Below are 15,746 nucleotides of genomic sequence, written 5' to 3' on the forward strand. Positions count from 1 at the left end.
CCAGGATCTAGGGCCCACAAAACCTAAAATAGATCCCATCTTTCCCTCTATTAAAAAGAATTTGCCAATATCTAGTCTGGCATATACAATAAATCAATGTGCAATGCACTATGCTACCTATATATATATTATAGGTAGCATATATATATATATATATAATTTTATATTATATATTATAATATAATATATAATATAAAATAGTTTTATATTATATATTATAATAATATAATATATTATATATATTATATATAATATATATATAAATATATATATGTATTTAAATTAGCAAGGTGGTACTTTTGTTAGCACTGTCTCTGTCTCCATTGTCCTAACAGGTATAAAGCATGACATGTTTTCATTTAACATATCTATAGGAGACAAAAAATAAAGTAATTGATCTCTTTATCCTTTGGGTCAGTGTCTTGACAGAGATGACAGAGAATCCTCTGGAGAATAGAATTTAAATTATAGCCTAAAACCTCCAGTGCTAGGCCCCAGATAAGGCCTGCTTTACTGGTTTCTGAGAGTGGTCCAGAAGGATTTTGAAGGAGATTCTATGAAGCAATGCAGAGTTGCCAGGCTGTAACCTTGGATCTGCTTTCCAGATTGCTCCAAATGAGGTTAACACAATTTTTTTTCTACTCTTTAAAATGAAGTAAAAGCTTGATACAATAGAACGATCCATTTGAATCTTGAAATAGTGCTTGTATTTATTAATTACACAATTATAACATATTCTAGGTTATATAAAATAGCTGTCTCTTGGGATCTAAGAGGGATTGTTACCAGCCATAGATGCTCAAGACACATGTATAAAACGACGTAGTGATTGCATATAACTTTCTCACATTCTCTGATATACTTTAAATTATCTCTATAGATTACTTATAATCCCTTAATACAATGTAAATGCTACGGAAATAGCCATTATGCTGTATTGTTTTGGGAGTCATGCCAAGAAAGAAAAGTCTGCACATTTTCAGTACAGACAAAATTTTCTTCTGAGATATTTTTTATTTAAGATTTGTTGAATCTGCAGATCCAGAATCCACATCTAGATTGCACATACTTACATAGTACATAATTATAATATAAATTTTGTAGTTTAAAATCATAGTAATGATTTTACTGAAAATGTTAACAAGGTATCCCTTAAAATTTTTAGGCTACAATAACACTTTAGAAATGCAATGTAAAGAAAGGTTGTGCATGAGTGTGTGTGTGTGTGTGTGTGTGTTTGTGTGTGTGTGGTGTTGGTACCAACCACAAGCAAGATCCTTTGCATGAGATAAACTTAAGAGATACTTCATTGAGTATTATACAATGTGAAAGTCATAGAAATTGATGTGGCTTGAGGTTGTTTAGGAGGGAAGAGCTTCATGGTGTGGGGTCATTTTAAGAGAGGGTGAAATGTTATAGGTTTAATTCCAGGAAAAGTTACAACTGGGAAGGTCAACCAGTTCTGTGGGTGGATCATTACCTCCAAAAATTGAGTCAGTGTGTGTGAGGTCAGGATTCTGGGAGGTCTGTCCATGCAGGAGAGCACGCCAACAAGTAAGCTTGAATAGGCACATGGAAAGGAAGAGGCAAATTATATACACAGGCATTGGTTTCCCATCCCATGAATTGGGTCTCAGAGCAGACTACAGTCGGGTCAGGGTAGGGTGGAGTGACAACCAATCAGACTCTCAAAGGGAACAGAAAGCGTTTGACTTGAACCATCAGGAAGTTAAAGAATGATGGTAAATTGAGGACTGACCACAGGCAAAGATATCTTGAGCCTGTAGTGAAGAGATGTATGGGGGAAAATGCCTGTTTCCATGTCCTACAAGAAGAAACCTTTGAAATCCTGTACCTGTCTTGGGGATGAGAGGAGGTTCTTCTCACTGAAGAGATGTTGGCATTGTGGTTGGTCTTAACTTTGGAGCTGAACAGAAGATATCAACAAGGCAGGGCCTGGTATTCATGGTACTTATTTGGAGCCATCAAACTCATGTGGGTTATGTAACCCAATCCACTCGTTTTGGAAAAAGAAGAGAGTAATGGGGACAGTTCTTGGACAAATTTCATATATTCTAATGGGGTTAGAAAGTAATAGCTAAAAGATCCTTTTATGGAAATCTTTGTCACCCTCAGATCAGTATCAGAAAACATGGAGCCACTATAATGACTTTGTTGTTCTGATTTGTATCTCCCTCATTCTAGCTTTGAATTCCATTTCGCTACATTTCTTTCATGTAAGATCTGATTTTAGGGCTTAGAAGCTCTTCAGCATGGCAACCCTTACTTTCCCTAGGAATTGACAGTATGATTTGTGGGGTGCCCTGGTGCTAATGTGCTTCAGTGATTCAGCAGAAAAAGCTCAAAATGACAACAGTCTTATTTTTCATGTTATTTGTTCTGTTTTTTTTTTTTTCAAAATTATTTCAGCTGAATTATTGTCAGATACCATGCAAGCACAATCTTGCTTAGGGGATCCTTAAAAGATAAGCATATTTGCACATTGAATTGTAATCACAAACAAAGGCCATTAGTTACCATTAGATTAATTTATACCATCATGAGAAATCATAAAATCTTTTTTTTTCAATTCTAAAATCTATCTATCTACTTATGCTCCTAAGATTTTACATTGATTTTTCTAATCCTGGCTCTTTAAGTTATTAAAAATTAAAACTGTTATCTAGACAATAAGAATTAATCACAGATGTTTTAAATTGAGACAGTAACAGGGATAATGTTATTATTGACTTGTCAACTCATGCTTCAAACTTAAAGAATGACTTGAGCATATTGATTTATATCATTTCTCATAAACTTAGTGAAGATGCATACTTAAAATGCTAAGGAATTATCTAAGCTTACTCTTTTACTTTTAAGTTTGATTTCTGTATGTATAAGATAATTAATTCTATTTAAAGTGAAATGTTAAATACATAATAAAACATATAATACAAAGATTTGCGGAAAATGATGTGAAATTTACTGATGTTATGGAAACCCTGAAATAGAACACCAATGAGAACAGATTGTTCCAGGGTCCGGTGCTCCTGTTCATCACTGGTACACTCCCCTGTGATTAAGATGTTTGTGAAGTCAAGCTGAAAAATCAGAAAGTTGGTTAGTAAGTATGGACTCAAGCAAGGCATTTGGCTGGTTTTGACAACTCTTTGGGCAAAGTTGTGTAAAAGTCAAAAGTCCGCTTGAGAATGATGTAATCTCACTCTATAATGTTGAAGATATTGTAGATATCATTTTTTTGCAATATTTAAGAGTTCCCTGTTTTTGTTTTTTTTTTTTAAGTTTGGGATGCTTCTACAGATGAAGATGATCCTGAAGAAAACCAGGTTTATGTCAACTTTCCAGAAGGTCAAGTGCTGAGCCATGCAGGCACTCAGACTGTCCGAGGATCAGCTGAAGAATGCATTCCCAATAGGAAAACCCAACTTAAAACAATGGAGAAGCACTTTTGTTGAGTAGGGAAAAGGGTCCTATTCCATTTCTGTTCTTGTTTCTTAACCTGATGCTTCCCAGTCTGTCGGACAACAGAGTTTCTGAGAAGATTGAACAAAATCATGTCACAGGGTAAGTATTTAATAATAAAATCATGCACCCTCCCACCGAGAATTTGGTCATTTTTTTTTTGTTTGTTTTTCCTGAGAGTAGTGATTGAGGATTTAAAGAAACCATCTTCTGGGAAGGACATGTGGAGAATGTGGGTAGCCTTAAGTATAGCCCGGATCCACGGAGAGGGAGAACATTCTTTCCACTGGGAGTTCTGGTGGTGAAGGCTGCCCTGGTGGCGGCAGCAGCTGTGCCAACAACATCTACCCTGGAAGCAGCAAGAGGAACAGGTCAGTGGGCAGCTGACAACGCAGTGCGTGTGCGTGAAGGGCACCTTGGACTTTCAGGGAGATCTGGGAAGGGAGAGAACGGCTGGTTCAAAGAGCCTACACAAGGCAGGAAGACAGGGAGAGGATGGATGGGCAAGAAGTGCAGTAGGCCCCATACTCGTCACGTGGCCTGGGACAAACTGTCTTGTTCTCTTGTCTGTAGTGAGCCTGGTGGCAGTGTGGCCTCCCTCAGAGCACCACTGGCAGGGTTCCATAAGAAACCCGGGTAAAGTACCCAACTAAGGAAAAGCACTCAGCAAACACGGGCTCAGAAGGAGAATCCCCAAATCATTCAGCAGATACACAAACAAAACCCAAACACAGCACAGTGATCTCCCGAGCTACTGTGTAGAGAAACAACAGAAAGGCCTTTTAGGCCCGAGTGCATTTATCTTGAGTCTTGATATCATGCACAAAGCAAAGCCATGACTACATTAAAAAATGGGTGTGTGTTCCTGTCTTCACGCTGCAGTGACAGATCCCTTTAGACTTTGGTCCTCTCTAAGAAAGCCCAAACAACAGGGTGTTTATATTTGAGGTGACTAAGTTTTCATTTTCAGAGTACCTTTTGTCGGAATGGCATTGAGTTTCATCTCTGGACACAATTTTGAAATAAAAATGAGCAACTTCTCAACATTTAAAGTGCCATTTATTTACAGGAAAATCCTGGCAAGTTATTATTTTAAAAATACTCCATTTGTGTACCATGAGTCAAAATGCATTCTGCTCTCATGGCTAACTAATTAGAACAAATAATAATAATAATAATAATAAAACCTCTTACCCTATTTGATAAAATGTTTCACAGAAATTGGAAAGCATCGAAATAAAAGTGTAAATGGCAGTTGCTCTTACGGGTTGAGTCTTGAAGGTCTGACCTAAGGAGAAGCCCCTGGGAAAGTGTGTGAATAAGCTTCATTGACTCTTTCTTCCATGTATATGGAGACTTAAACATCACAGTGTATATTATAGATATGCACAATTACTAATTTTTAATTAAAAATAAATAAAATATTTGAAAATTGGTGGATTGTACTTCATTGTTTACAGGAAGAAAGGGCCAACCAATGTTCTGCCCCTATCAGATCCTCATGGAACAAAGATAACACTGAAAGGTTGACACACCAGGCTTGTGTATGATAATTTTAACTTTTTCTGCTTTAACTTCTGGGTATTTTAGTATTTACTTGTAGTGTCTCCAGTGGGGGAAAAAAAATGAATCCTCAATGTACTGAAGATAAATTTGATTTGATTTCAAGAATTCAAAAACATAGCTGGGAACCGCAGTACATGTCTATCATCTCAGGAGCTTGAGAGGCTGAAGCAGGAGGATTGCAAGCTCAAAGCAAGCCTCAGAAACTTCATGAGGCCCTAAGCAACTTAGTTATACCTTGTCTCAAAAATATAGTTGAATAAATAAAAGGGCTGGGGATATGGTTGTGCAGTTAAATACCCAGTACACACACACACACACACACACACACACACACACACACACACACATATAAAGACATTCATAAAAAGACGGTTAAGTCAACCAAAAGAAGCTCAAACTCTAGACGTATCAGCATAATTGACTTTTCAATCATTGCTGTTTCCATGCAATGTTTGAAATATTTATAAGAAGTGGAGAATCTTACAAGGGCCATTTCTCTTTGCATCCTACAGCACTGTTGCCTCCTGAACTCAGTATGCTACAGACCCCTTTAAACGTTGAGTAGTAGAACAAGATATATTCCATGCTTTTATAGTCATGTCAAAATGGTTTCTACAGTCACGTAAAACTAAAAAGAATCAATTAAAAACAAACATTGAGGGAATGAAATGGGGCACTCTCCAGTTCTAATCATTTTTATTCACATTATACAAAAGCTAATGATGAGACCAGGTATAGGAAATAAATGTATCAGTCCTCTCCAGCAACAGACGTTTGAAACAGAGGGGGTAGGGGAGGAAAAGAAATATCTAAATTTTAAAAAGAGAAAGATTGAGGGATTAATACTACCTGAAAATATGCGAATACACCTAAGGTCCTGAGAGACAGTTCAACTGCAAAGATAAGAGTAGGGCCTGGCTTCAGATCCTCTATACAAACCACAGGGATACTTGCTGAAGACTCAACTTTGATCAAGTTACTTAGTATCCCATACTCTAGTACCCTTCCCTCTCAAAAAAGTGGCAGTTTTAAATAGAATCTGCCTCATCGCCCAGAGAGGCATTAAATACATCAATCACTAAATGGAAAGCATTTAAAATATCACGTGACATTTCGTCAACTCTGGATGCATGAGTTGTCATTATAATGAAAAAGTATGCACATCAGCTAAGTATTTGGGCTCACGCTCCTTTTTGTGTGTCCCCCATGAACTGATTTCCTGACACAACAGTATTTACCATTGTCTCTTTCCCATCTCCTGTACATTTGTCAAGATGCATATTGGTCTTGGCTGCCAGCCAGAGGATCTGATTCTAATAGTTGAGGAAACAGAGATGTCACATGGAGGAGATGGATTTTTTTTTAAAAAAAAACCCTTCATGAATTAGATATACAAGAACTAGGGACTTCTAAATCAAATCATGAAAGTTAATATGTTTAGGATAAAAATAGCTAAAGATGTTTAAATATGGACATTTCTGAAGTAATCCTTTTAACCATGTCCTTCACCTAAAGCAACAGAATGAAATACTGAGACTAATTCAATTTTGATAGCCTGGTTTTCTGTGCTGTTTTAAATATAGTTTAATCATAGCTTGTTAAGGACATCTGTGGTGCAAGGGAAAGTTGATTGGATTTAGAATTAGAATCATGCCTTCCAAACTGTTGTCTGCAGAAAACTGGTCCTAGAGGAGGTTTGCAAGTGTTCTGTGAAAAGAGATGTCTTTGACCAAAGAAGTAGGAAAATGTGGAATTAAAAGATCTAGTTCTGCTCTATCATTTATAATATGCTAATTTGAAGAAGTTACAAGTTTATGAACTCCATTTGTAAAGAGAACAAAAATAGTAAAGTACTTTTTTCATAGTGAATTTTTTTTGTGACTTTTAAAAATGGGATAAATGAGATAATGTGCATTAAGGACATGAAGAAATGTGTTTGTGATGCTCTTTGATGAACTCCACTTTCTGTTTACAATGATAGGAGCCTGAAACTGAGCATTCTTTTTGTGTAGTTAGAATTCAAGTTAGGGGGGAAAACAATCCATACAAAAATTAGAAAAATTCTCTACTTATTATGAATAATTCTATCTGCTATTTTAGACTCTGATATGAACAGAGAATTGGAATTTTCTAATGAAGTTTAAAAATTATTTGTTGCAAGGGCATATTATCTGTTATTTTTTCTAGGTAATAGTTCTTTAATGCATTTACTCATGTATAAAACTAACAAACAAATACAAAACATAGAGAAAGGTAATAGATAAGAAAGCATTTAAATAACTTGCAGAAAAATAATCTAACATTTTATGATATTAAACCATTCATTAAGAATAAATCCATTGTCAAATAGTTTGTCTTTAAAACTATAAGATATGATAGATATTTCAAGAGGGAGATATGTATAAACTTATTTAAAAATGATACAATAGGTATATCTGTTGATCAAATCATCATATGGTACTGAATAATATGCTCATTTTTTTTCTGTCAGTTGAAAAGATAGAGTTATGAGAAACTGAAAAAAACAATTGGTGAAAACTAGAATTCCTGAAAAAGAAAAACATAGATAATAAATGTATTGGAAACAACCATAAATCTCACAAACTGCTAGTGGGAATGTAAAGTGATACCACGTGTGAGGTTCACATTAAAGCTGAACCTAGGCATACTCCATGACCCAGAAGTCTAGAAACATGTTTTCCAAAGGACGTGTACTAGAATCTTAGCAGCATTATTGTTAAGGTTTGGATGTGAGGTATTTCCTAAAAGCTCAAGTGTGAGACAATGCAAGAAGGTTTAGAGGAAAAATGATGGGGTTATGAAAGCCTTAACCTAATCAGTGAATTAATCTCCCTGATGAGATAAACTGAGTGGTAGCTGAAAGTGGGTAGGGTGTGGCTGGAGGAGGTGGGTTCCTGGGGGTGTGCCTTTGGGGTATCTATTTTGTATCTGGTGAGTGGAATCGCTCTCCCTGATTGTCATGTGAGCTGCTTCCCTCCACCACACTCTTCTGCCATGATGTTCTGCCTTAACTCAAGCCCTGAAGAATGGAGCTGGCTGTCTATGAATTGAGACCTCCAAAACCATAGCCCTCCAAATAAACTTTTCCTCCTCTATAATTGTTCTTGTTGAGTTTTTTAGTCACAGGAGTGAAAGAAAAACGGACTAAAACAATCATTTATAATAGCTCCAAAGTGAGAAACTACCCACGTGATCGTCTAGAATACAACGGGGAAACCATAATATCATATTCTGTGTGCAGCAGAATACTATGCAACGCGAGAATGGGCAAACTACAACTTTAAGCAATCATGCAGAAGCCTCTCATGAATATGGGAGCAAAAGACTCTGGACCTAAAAGCAATGTTTTAGTCAGTTTTTTCATTGCTGTCACCAAAAGACCTAATAAGAACAATTGTAGAAGAGGAAAAGTTTCAGATGTCTCAGTCCATAGACGTTGAACTCATAGTTACGGGCCTGAAATGTGGCAGAACAACATGGTGGTGGAAAGTAGCTTAGGACATGGCAAGAGGAAGCAGAAAGAGAGAACTACACCAGGAACAAAATAAATACCCCCAAAGCATGCTCAGTGACCCCCTTTTGCAGCCACACCTTAACCTGCCTTCAGTTACCACCCAGTTAAAACCTATTAGCAGATTAAGCCATTGATTCGGTTACACCTCTCATAACTTGATGAGTTGGCCTCTGAACTTTCTTGCATTGTCTCACATAGGAGCTTTTGGGAGACACCTCATCTCCAAACTATAAAAAAGTACATATCACATAATTTTATTCATGCCCAACAGGCGAAACCTATCTATGTTAGAAGTTAGGGCAGTGATGACTTCAGAAGGCTGTAATGGAACAACAGCCAAAGACCATGCCCTGGACCTCAACCCCAATTTTTTTCTTGTTCTCCTGCTGGCTACCTGAATGTGGTCAGTTTGGAAAAAAATATATATATATGGAGCTACAAACTTTGGCTATGTGAACTCTTCTTTGGTATATTTTACGTCAGTAAAAAGGTGAACAAGAAAGTCCCCAGAGTATTTTCAACTTCAAAACTGAAAATTATCTCAATGCACCCTCTGAGACACTAAGTGAGAGATTCCTCCTTTATATATGATGCTTATTATTTTTTCTTTTTATACAACTTAAGGATTGACTGGCTGTGGTATAATGTTCTATATTTTTTATTGGCAAATGAACCAGTTCTAGCCCTAGGTTATTTTGATCACTCTTCACACACCATCCAGTAAGGACCTTAAAACCAGGCTAAGGGACAGGCCATTTTTAAATCATGGAGTCGCTGTCCTTGCTCTGTGACTTAGCTAGAGCCATCTATCTCCAATCACCAAAAAATGACAAAGAAAGAACAAAATCAGTACCTACCAGTCCAGCAAATGCAGGTAAGTCAAATTCAGGGAGCTTAAATGTAAAATCAATTAACTGTGAAATCTTAAGATTGGTGCTGACAAGAGACTTCAGCAAGTAGGAAAGGAATTATGAAAGTTTATGCTATGGATATTTTGCAGTGCAATTCCAAGAAGAGTATAACAACTAGTAAAATTATTCTGCAAAAGGAAAATAATCTACCTAGGGGAGTTAGCTATGTATTTTAAGACTTTGAAGTTTATGAAAGCCTTTTTCTAATGTACAGGCTTCTGGTTGTCCCTTTAGGGACTTTTCCGCTTGTACATCTCTTCATTGCCTATTTTCATTTCTCATAGCTCTTTTTGATATAGACTTGTAAAATAAAAAGCAGGATGTGTGACAGTGCTGAGAATCCTTCAAATGTATTTTTCTAGAAAATCATGTACGAAGAATTAAGAAAACAAACAGAACGCTGGCTGTGATTTTAAAGATTTATTTTCTAATTTTGCAAGCTTTTAGGAAAATGAAGATGATTGTTTTTTCTTGAGTAATGGTATGTGCTAGCTGAAAAATTTAATTTTAATAAGCAAATTTGTTAGTGCTGAGAATATCTAAATAAAATTTTAAGAAATGTCATTACACCTATATTACAGCTTACAGTATGAACATATGTACATTCTAACTACATATATACTATATATATGCTGTATATTACTGCATTTATAGCAGCACATGTCTAATATCCAAGATTCAATTTTGTTTGATTGATAAGTCTGATAATTTAACATTATTCTCTTATAAGTTTAAGATCATGAAAAGACTTTTTGAAATATCCAAGTGCCCTAACTTGATTTCAGCTCGATGGAGCCATGGCAAGTCCTTACACTTAAGATTACTTTTGACATAATGCATTTGAGTCAATGAAAATATATAGAAAGGAGACATAAAACATTCTTGAAAATATGGTAATAATATAACTTGGCTCACAAAATAATTTAGCTAAAAGAGCATTTTCTAAGCCATCAGTGGATAAATATTCTACTTTCAATTATACTTTTACTAGAGGATTATTATTATTATTATTAAATTATACTTTGAATACTGAGTTATTTCCATCATTTGAATAGTTATATTCAAAAAGAATTATTGACATATGTGTAATTATGTACAATTATATTGTGCACAGCATCATTTTAGCAATGAAAGCTGAAAAGTTAGAAAATTGGTTTCAAAGACTATTTGCATAAGAATAGGATTCATAGTGTTACAATGGGGCAGAGTCCCATTCTCTTACTTGGTCCCTCTATATGTGTGCCTCTCTCTGTCTATATGTCTCTGTCTTACACACACACACACACACACACACACACACACACACACACACTAAACCTATCTATATAACTGTATCACGTTTTCAGGAAAAATTTACTATGAATGATAAAAATTATAGATGGTCATAGCAATTTTCTCTGAGATTTTTCTGAAATTTTTTTTCTTTTTCTGTGAATGTTCTTTTTGTTATCAGGAATATACTTTTTGAAATGTTTGCTCCTTTAGTTCTTTGATCTACTGCTATAGGATTTTCCTGGAACATTGTCTAAAATTGTGAACTCCTCCTACTCTAGAATCTTTAAATTCCCCAATTCATTTCTTCTTTTCGGCACTTGATGCTGTCTGATCTGCTGTACTTTTGATTTATGTATCATATTTAGTGTTTATCTCCCTAACTCTGTATGCTTCCTAAGGGCCAATAATGTTTCCTGTTTTGTTTGTTAGAGCATCCCCTACTCCTTCAATGGTTCATGGTATATACCCAGAGTTCAATAAATATTTGTTATATAAAGAAATTAATTTTCTAAATATACCACTGTGATATATACATAGTATTATGGCTACCTGTGATGCTGAACAATGCACATGGGAAAGGAATAAAGGTCACTCTCATGACTTAGAGACAAAAATTTCTATCTTTCTGGTCAAATTAGAGACCAAATGAAACACTTCACAGAATCCTTTCCCTCTCAATCTGATTCTGCCTAGAAATGCCAATGCCTTTGTTGATGACCTTTGTATTGTAGCTTTTGCTAATGTTGAGGAGGAAACATGTTTATCTGGTAGTTAGGAATGGCAATCTTTGGAGAGAGGCAAAATAGAGTAGAGAGAGGTAAGTGGTCTTTACAGAATACAAATATGTTTTTGATACTGTAAAAAACAATTGTAGGAATACCTGGATTTTCAATACTTGGGCAGCTCTTGCAATTATGAGTTCCACATGTATGGAGACTAACAAGATGGTAACCCTAGAGCGAGTTTTGCGAGGACTGGCTGGTACCCCAGATGCTCCTGAGATCCATTTGAAACCTGGCAGGAAAATAAAATTCCCAGTTCTTTCATCCACTTTCTTCTGCTTCTTGTTTGTTTTGGAACTTTGGACCATACTCATTAATATGTGTTAACAACCTTTTGAAAGGAACAAGGAGTAAGAAGGAAAACAACAAGAGAGCAAGGGAGAGAAGTCAGACAAAAAAAGAAAAAGAATAGAGTGGAAAGCAAACAAAAAGAATAAATTCCAAAGTGTATCAAGCGCTGTACTTGGATATTCATTACCAAACCATGTAAATAGCATGTTCCAAAAATCTATCATTTTCCTTTAAACTGAATTTTCCCAATGTGAAAGTTACTGAAAGTGAAGTCACATTATAATCAACACCATAATAAAACAAATTCAGTTTCTGAATGGTGGATTCATCCTGGCTGTTAAGATCAGTGAACTGACTAGACCGCCAACATCCTCCTCATTATTATTTTCTTAAAAAATAAATAATCATGATGTTTGAAGCACTTTCTGTTGGTGACTTAAAAATTAAAAGCAGCCAAGCACCTGGTTTGTTTTATGTGGCTATTATTTGAATAAACAGTTGTTACAAAACACATGTACTCTTTTAGTTTATTGGAGTGCTACTTAGTGCTTTGCTAAACGATGCGTAAGTGACCTGAAAGAGGTTAAGCAATTATATAAGAACCTAAATTATTATTTTTTTTTATTGATTGTTCAAAACATTACAGAGCTCAAGACATATCATCTAGAACCTAAATTAATTACAGTGCATAGCTGTACACCGGTCAACAGCTACTAGAATAGGACTAAAAATATATTTAAAAGTCATTTATTTCTTATTAACTATTGAATTAAAATATTTACTGAGCACCACCTATGTGGCACAAACAATTCTAAGCAGCACTTAAGCTACACATCAGCTACATTTCACTTACTGAGACGGATTTATGTGAATACAACCCAAGTGGGTTATAAGAACATTTTATGTCTTACCTGGGGATCTATGAGGTCCCTGTAGCTTTCTGGGATTTTTCTAGGCTAGAATGGATTGCATTCAGGCCTGTGCAGCATTCAGATTTTTTATGTCTTTTATCTTAGGAACATACCCAAAGAAGCAACAGCTAGAGAAGACATCCTCTTTTCAGGGAGAGAAAACTCTGTCTAAAAGTGGCACACTGTCATTTCTGCCCACATTCTTATTGACCAGAGCAAATGATAGAGCCACATTTGACTTGAACAGAGGAGTATACTTTTTTCCATGGGGAAGAGTAGTCCATATTTGCTGAACAATCAGTAAATAGAGAAACCTCTCCAAAGTATAGCAATGAACAACATAGAAAACTAGACCTGCACTTGTGGAGCCTGATTTCTTGTGGAGAGATAATTCATAATAAAATAATAAAGAACACAGAAAAGCATGTTGGAAGACAACATGTTAAATGAATTGGAGAGCATAACACTCACTGAAAAAGTGAGCCTTGACCAAAAACTTGAAAGTAAATGATTGAATTTAGCCATGAAAATATTTAGAAGAAAATCATTTCAGGCTGAGGGTCTAATCTTTGAGAGCATCGTAAACTGAGAGTGTGCTGAGGTTGTCAGAGAAAGAACAAGGAGCCCGAATGGCTGGAATGAGGTGGACAAAGGTTCACAGTAGCTCACACAATTATGGAAGCCAAGAAGCCCAACAATACACCATCTGGAGAACCCGGAAAGTGGCTGGTGTCGTGTCCTGGGAGTTCAAACACCTGAGGAGGAAAAGGGAGCCAGAGCCCGGGACTGAAGGGCTGCCTGTCCAAAAGTAGCAGAAGTGGATGCTCCCACTCAGAGGGAGACAGAGCCAGAGAATTCTCCCTTCCTCAGCTTTGTTTGTTCTCTTGGGCCCTCAAAGGATTGCATGGCCTGATTCAAATACTAATATCTTCCAGAATCAAAGATCTCCAGGCAAAACATTTTATTACTGTTTACCATTTTAGATAATAAAACTACTTAAGTCTGTACAGCTTCCTGAACTTCCCCTTCTGTGTATTCTCTAGGTTGTGGGCTATGATCAAACACATCCAAAGAAATTTAAAATGTGTATTCCATTGTATAAGACAGCTAATGCACATCCCATTTTTCAGAATTGCAACTATTTTATGAGTGCTTTCATTTTGAAAGATTATAAAATATGGCTTATTCATATTAGGGAAATTATAAAGAACCCTCAACATTAGCATTAATTATTACCTATAAAATAATTAATATAGAGTCAACTCTCCTGCTTACATTTTCTTTATGCTTAAAAAAAAAAGTTAATGGCTTTTAAAAATCATTCCTGTTTTGACTTTAAGTGTTCAGTTCATCCCAAACTCATTATTCAGGCACTTTAAAGTCTTGAACCTTCCTTATTTTTCTTCTTTATGACACTGTGTAACTTTATAAGTGAAGATGCATTTCTGAGCTTCTCCCTACATAGTGAGTAAATTTACGGTTGATGTAGAAGCCACGGGGTCTCTCCCAAATTATTTAATACTACAAAATGTGCCAGAAATTTTTATCTTTCTCTTGTCTGTTAGTATGTCAGGATTTCCTTCTCTCAAGATTTGTACCATTTCCACTTCACTAATCATGTAGCTATTATGATAAGAATAAAGTAAAAAAAAAGTAACAAAAATAATTTTAATGACTTGGATTAAGATTTTCTTATGTCCTGAAACTATCCTAAGTGTTTTATGATTAACTCCTTTACCAATCACAAAATGTCTTCATTTATGGATAAAGTAGCCCAAGCACAGAAAGATAAGAAATAGTCCCATGGTCATTTAACTTAAATGCCCTATTGGCCATTGAGTAGTCCCTTTTAGTGCTTCTTCGATATCTAGAGAAAAGCTGCCCTTTAAATTGCTGAAACTTTTCCTGGATACTCTTCTTACTCTCTAACACATCCCACCATCCATTCACTCATTTATTGATTGATTGATTGATTGATCATTTACTTATGAAAAACATAACTCATGGTACTGGTGATTCAGTAATGTGTAAAATAGAAATCATTTTGCTTTCTTAGAGAGTACACTATAGTGGAACACTTTTAGTGGTCATTTAGAACAGTGGTCACTGTTATATATATTATATACTTCACCTGATATGAACTCTTTAGGCACATATTATTATAGTAACTTCCAATCAAAATGAAGAATGGAGTACTTTGCTCAGACGTTCAGAGTTTTGTCTGTCTGTGTCAGATGAGCTGATAGATTCAATTTCATTCCACACTCAGTGATATTGAGCACCTATTCTCTTTAAGTCACAGTTGTATTTACTTTGCATTACTATACAACATTATGGGAGAACAGGATGTTACTGGGTCTGCAGGACTGACAGTGTATAGCCATGAAATGATGCTGAACTGAACCTTAAAAGGTGCTTCATTCCAGGTGGATGTATGAAGAGGGGACAGACAGCCTACTAAGAAGGAGTATCTCTGATACAACAGAAAAGAAGACAGAGATGCAATTGTATGAACCAATGAAAGGTAATGGTAATGGTGTGTTTGGGGCCTGAGATGCCCTTGAAAGAGAGAGTCTGAGTACAAGGAGATAAGAGTCTAAAGACAGATTGGCTGAGGGACATTGTGATCAGGAATTTAGAGTTGTGCACAATCAGGCTGTCTTTGAATGTTTCAAAGCAGAAAGGAGATAGATCTGAGGATCTAAGAACTTAGAAGTCTCAGGCAATGTTATAAAAAAATTACAAAAATTATTGAAAAAAATTCCTAAAATGTAACATGCAACTTTAAAACTGTTAATTTTTGAGTCTTTTTTTCCAGAAGTGGCCTTTCTTCTAGTTTGAAAGTTGGAAAAGAAAAATGTCCTTATCTAATCACATCTTTAAGTCTATCAGGCTGTGTTACAGAGTGCATGGTATATGAAGCAGGCAGTTTTATTCTTGTAATTACTAATTTACTCTGGAATTTTTGGCATTCATTAAAGCTGAACCCAGC

Source organism: Ictidomys tridecemlineatus, chromosome 3 (assembly GCF_052094955.1).
Source record: "Ictidomys tridecemlineatus isolate mIctTri1 chromosome 3, mIctTri1.hap1, whole genome shotgun sequence".
Taxonomy (NCBI): domain Eukaryota; kingdom Metazoa; phylum Chordata; class Mammalia; order Rodentia; family Sciuridae; genus Ictidomys; species Ictidomys tridecemlineatus.